The sequence below is a fragment of the Andrographis paniculata genome, unplaced genomic scaffold, assembly GCF_009805555.1.
Source record: "Andrographis paniculata isolate CXL003 unplaced genomic scaffold, ASM980555v1 Contig80END, whole genome shotgun sequence".
In the NCBI taxonomy this organism is placed as follows: Eukaryota; Viridiplantae; Streptophyta; class Magnoliopsida; order Lamiales; family Acanthaceae; genus Andrographis; species Andrographis paniculata.
In genome coordinates this window covers 2,105,006-2,111,518 of record NW_026137618.1, presented here as the reverse complement: position 1 = coordinate 2,111,518, position 6,513 = coordinate 2,105,006, and positions in this window count along the sequence as shown.

Below are 6,513 nucleotides of genomic sequence, written 5' to 3'. Positions count from 1 at the left end.
AACATAAATGCACCCAACCCTCACTCACATCTAGGTTTAATCAATTTTTTAACTTGAAATTTCATTCAATAATTAGGTTGAGGAGCCTAAAAAAAGTAACCTAGGCTCTGATACCAAATTGTAACATCCTGATCGACTCAAACCGGAATATTACCGCTACATCGAACTAAAAGGTCTGTTTTACCGAGCCAGCCCGCCTAGTATGATGCTAAGGCTTATATAATATAAATATAAAACCCAACATGTTAAATAAATATTTTTTTTATTTTAATAAATGCATTAAAATGAAACACGTGCCCGTATTTCTACTCACAATTAAAATAATCAGACCATTATAATTAAAAAAATAATAAATAATTAATCAATCAGGTGCTCTCAACACCGTATAAATACATGGGGCGAGTTTTTGTCACATAGATTCCCTACAAAATATAGATTACCATCAACGAATTGCTGAGTAAGTAGAACAGAATTACACAAGTAAATACAACTTAAATCATACATATTTATAAATTTGATGTTACATGTATGATGATTACCCCTTGTTTCTCCGTTATATTTATTTTGTTTAAAGATATGAAGAGCCATGAAAGAAAAACTTCATCATACAATAAGTAATATTTGATTCCATATATATTTGTGATCCATGAAAAAAGAGCAATGACGAACCAAGTGAATCGCATCACTATCAAGTGCCCAACAAAGAGACATAATGTGTTTTGTACTTGATATTGAATCACAACGATACAATTATTAACCTATCGAAATTATGCTTCAAACACGACAATTAAGTAGTGATTAAGTGAATATTATTCCCATATAATTAATTGTCAGTTTCGGTAATTAGATCAAGCTAACGAGCTCAATCAATATGATACTACCAGTATATTGTTGCAACTGACAACTAACAACCTTTGGAAGTAAAATACATGTCTTATCGGTATTTATTTATTCAATTTTTTTTAACTATAATTAATATATAAAATAGAAATATAATTTATTCAATGATATTAATTTATTGTTTCTATTAATATTATCAAAATATTTATTGATATAATAATATTGTTTTATACATTTCGAAATTGGGACATTACATTCATTACTCTTGTTTTGCCCTCCAATGTAATTATGATGGTCGACCAAAAATAAGGGGTAGATTTTTCGGTTTTTTTTTTTTTTTCAGTTCAACTTGACTTGATCCAAAATCTGGTTCAATAATAGACCCGACCCGGTGTAATTTTTTTTAATATTGGATCCTTGTTTACCCAATCTCATCCGATCAATAGACCAAATCTTTTGTCTTATGTTCCTTCCCGTTCCGACGGCGATGCAATTTCAAATAGTTATTGTTCCAAAATCTCCAAGGTTGTTGCAATAAGGTAAGTTTGCTCGTGATTTCATGGGTTTATCGATTATCTCCTTGACTATTTATATATTGGTGGATTTGTTGGATTTTGCTGTGTAGGAGCCGAGATGGAGAGATATAGGTGTATATATAGAGCTTGGTGATTCTTTGTTCTTCCTCCTCATAACGGGTTGCTTGATCTCCTCCCCTGTTCAAACTTTATGATCCTTTTGTTCTTTGGTTGGAATCGTTTACGGATTCTTTGGTGTCCTCCAAATTCTCCTCTTTTGTGGTGTTGTCTCGTCGGAAGACTTGAATTGACGTGGAGTGGGATGTGATGTGAGCATATCGAATGATTTTAGATATATCGTTTCTTGGATTATGGCATTGTTCTTTTACTTCCTTTCAATTATTATTTCGATTCTATTATTTGTTTCATTTCTTTAACCTATTAATTTTTTTTGTGAGAATTATAGTATTTGGTTGCAGGAACAACCCGAATCATTGATACAAGCAAAAAAAATCCCAATAATACCTATATATACATATGGTATATATATATCTTATATTATATTATTATATCACATGTTATTACTAATAAAGATTTCGTGTGTTTTATTTCAATAAAATGGATGTCAAAATGTATATATGTATATATATTAATATATATTTTAGTCACAATGTTGTGATACACACTATATTAAAGTATGAAAATTAATTTTTTTATTTTAAACAAAAAAAATAAGTGGCAACAGCAATACAAAATTAATTGAAAATTATAAAGAAACCATAATTTTCCTTCTTGTTGTGATGAAAATTGTAATACAATATATACTATTAGTCAATAAAGTTCGAATCAATTTATCAAGTTTATAACATTCGATAATATGATTATCACATTGAAATTATGAGTGATGCCAATGTGAATTCTAATTGGTTACCAATATTACTGATGAAATAAAATGTAATATTAAGATATTACACTCACTATCTACTAGTTTGTATTATGCTAGATTAAGTATATTTGAAACACACCTCACTATAGATCAAAATTCAACCAAGTTTTAAATATAGCATAATCACTTTGGGCATCTTGGCAGAATAAAAATAGGTCTCGAATCAAATATTTTTCATTCATGTATATTTGAGTGTATTGTTTATATTTATATTCTACCCCTCAAATATGCAAAAATAGATCTTCAACGTAGATTGAATATTTATATCGGATACTAATCACCATCAATTATAAAATATCTAGAACTTATGACATGTGATTTGTTCATAGTAAGATTTGTAGATTGTCACTTTTTCCGAATCATATTTTCAACATTGGTGGAGATAAAAAAAATGAACTGAAAATATATATATTAATTGGTGTTATTGTAAAAAAATTAACGTTGATGCCTAATTGATTTGAATATGTCAGTATTGATGTAAAAAATGATCCTTTGGCCTCCTTTAGAAAATATATGGGCTTGCCTTGCGGTAAATAATCGGTCGCAACACATCCAAGATGAAAGCTATCAGGGACAAATGATTTTTGGAACTAAACTAATGCGATAAAAATAAGTAAATATGGATTGAACGGATGAAATACGATGCAAACTAAATCTGGAACTTGAATTTTAAAAGAATTCTAATTTACTCGACTGAATTCTATGAACAAAAAGTATGGAAATTGTTAAGAGTATTGAAACATGTAACATAGTAGGTTTATGTGAATGCACAACATAATTATAGTTCTAGAAAATAGGTGGTTAGGTGATCATAGAAACTTATAGAGAGTGTTAAATAAAGACCTTAGACATTCCTAATCTACTGCCTATATATATGTAATTTGTCCACATGAATAAACAGAATATATGAAACAATATCAGTTCATATGATATAAGAACAGATTCTAGGGCAGAGAAGGCTTGATCCTAGGGGTGAAAGTCTGAGGCCTATATTCATCTCACCTCCGGCGAGTAGAGGTTTGGCGGTGACGGGCGACCTCGACGGCGGCATTCCGAAGAGATTTCGGCAAGTGTGTGAGTCATGTATTTAACAACTGTTTCACGCACCATTGTGTGCACCGGCGCTCGGTGCTCTTGCGGGTGGTGCTTGGTGCTCCGACAGGTGAGGCTAGGAGTAGACTTTGCTCTAGTGGGTACGATTTTTTTTTTGTTCCAAACTATTGCTTACATATTTGGGGGGGAATCCAGATTTGTTCACTGGTTCAATGTACTTTCCATACTAGCAACAATTCAGACTGTTAATCTTCAAGTTGGTGTTGTAGCTTCCAGGTTGTTCTGTTATTAATCGATAATGAGTGAGAACAAGTCTATTTTTGTCTCTAAAGTTACTCAAGTTACGTCCAAAATTTCCAATTATAAACTTAATGGATCGAATTATTTGGAGTGGAGCAAAACTGTGAAGTTATACTTACTAAGTATTGAGAAGGATGATCATTTGGAGGAGGACCCACATACTGGTGAAAAAGAGAGGAGGGCATGGCTTTAGGATGATGCAACGTTGTTCATGCAGATCAGAAATTCGATCAGTGTGGAGGTCTATGATTTGGTGAGCCACTGGAATACTGTCAAGTACTTAATTCAATATTTGGAGTTCTTATACTCGGGTAAATGAAATGTTACCCGAATATAGGATGTGTGCAAGGCATTTTATCGGGCTGAGATGACAGACAAATCTCTTGTGAATTATTTTATGGACTTCAAAAAGACATATGAAGAGCTAAATGAACTCATGCCTTTTTGTGCCGATGTTAGAGAACAACAAAAGCAACGGGAACAAATGGCCATTATGAGTTTCTTGGTGGGTTTGCGAAGCGAGTATGAACCAGTGAAATCTCAAATACTAGGGAGTTCTGAAATGACTTCTCTACAAGATATATTCTCTAGAGTCCTCTGACCGACCCATATCCAGTCTCTTCCAGTGGAGCCTTGGTGAGCAAGAAAGAGTACAAACCATCCAAAGGTGAAAATCGACAAGGAACATATAAGAGTAACCCGGACATCATATGTCACTATTGCAAGAAGTCAGGGCATGTTAAGAAATATTGTAGAAAGTTGCAACTTGCTATACAGAAGGATCAATTCACCTATGTAGCCTCTTCGGAAGGTCAGAACTCTAAGTTATCCATGTCTCAAGAGAACCAAACACATTCATCTACTGTTATTCCGGCTATGACCACTGCAGGTAACTCCAGTACATGTCTTATCACACCCTCCGGCTCTTGGGTCATTAGTTCAAGAGCCACATACCATATGACAGGTAATCCTAACCTTTTCTCGAATTATCAATCACATTATTCTCAATCCCCAGTTACCCTTGAAGATGGATCCATAACCCAACTTGATGGGTCAGGAACAATAAATATTACACCAACTATTTCATTATCCACTGTCTTGAATTCTGTTAGTAAAATCACCCGTTCCCTAAACTGTAGTGTGACATTTCCTGGTTATTGTGTTTTCCAGGATTTGGAGACGAAGAAGATAATTGGCAAGGAATATGAGTCTGGCGGATTGTATACCCTTGACACTTCCATCCATAAGCTCATCACCTGCATATGTACTGGAACCTCCTTTGAAGCTCATTGTCGGTTAGGTCACCCCTCCCTTCAGAAAATGAAAATCATGTGTCCTAGTTTCCGAAATTTGCCTTCGTTCAATTGTGAATCATGTCAGTTTGCTAAACATCATCGTGTCAGTTTGAGTCCTAGGGAGATTAATTGTGTCCAGACTCCCTTTGACTGTGTTTATTCGGATGTTTGGGGTCCATGTCCCATGTCTTCTAAACAAGGGTTTAAACATTTAGTTACATTTGTTGATGATTATTCTCGAATGACTTGAATTTTCTTCATGCGATATTGGTCAGAGTTGTTTTCAAATTTTCAAAATTTTTGTGTTGAGATTCGCACCCAGTTTGATCTCTAAGTCAAAATCCTATAGAGTGACAATGCTAAAGAATATCTATCTGAGTCATTCAAGTCTTTTATGAAACAAAATGGAATTATACACCAAACTTTGTGCGTTAACACTCCAACCCAGAATTGTGTAGTCGGAAGGAAAAATAGACACCTACTTGAAACAACTAGAGCTCTTCTATTTCACATGAGTGTCCCCAAAATATTTTTGGGCCAATTTAATCTCACCGCTTGTTTTCTCATTAATCGGATGTCATCCTCTGTTCTTAATGGTCAGTCACCCTGTCACATTCTCTTTCCTGACAAACCTATTTATCCAGCCCCCAAAAATATTTGGTTGTACATGTTTTGTCCGAGATACCCATCCACATGTTACTAAACTTGACCCAAAATCATTAAAATGCGTCTTCCTAGGTTACTCTGGCGTCCAAAGGGATATAGGTGTTTTTGTCCAAGCCTTGGGAAATATATAGTGTCTGTAGATGTCACGTTTCATGACGAATCCCCTTTCACCCAGTCCCCTGACCTTCGAGATCAGGGGGAGTCTCCTGAAATTCTAATGTATACTATCAAGACACCCACACCCACTCCTCCACCAGCCACACGACCACCGATTCATCATGTGTACTCTCGACACGACAAAAGTCACCCTTCTGAGCTCAGCACAAATCCAGCTCCAGTCTTTGACTCTTCCCTGGTGCCAGCATCATCTTCGTTGCCTGATCCTACAACACTAGATGACCTTTCGATTGCTATTTGTAAAGGTACTTGCTCTTGCACTTACCTTATCTCTAACTTCGTTTCCTATGATCAGTTGTCTCCCTCGGCTTCTTTCTTCGTCACATCACTTGATTCTAATTCCTTTCCTAAGTCTGTTCATGAAGCTCTTACTCATCCTAGATGGTGTCAAGCCATGATAGACGAGATGAATGCATTGGATCTGAATAAGACATGGGATTTGGTGGATCTACCTTTTGGGAAGAAGCAGATCGGTTGTAAATGGGCTTTTGCCATTAAAATGAATCCGGATGGATCCGTTGCAAGATTGAACGCCCGTCTGGTTTATAAAAGATATGCACAGGTATATGACATTGACTACTCTGACACATTCTCGCCGGTGGCCAAACTCACTTCAGTTCGCCTATTTTTATCTTTGGCTGCTACACATGGCTAGCAACTTCATCAACTAGATGTCAAGAATGTCTTTTTGCATGGTGATCTTGTTGAAGAGGTTTACATG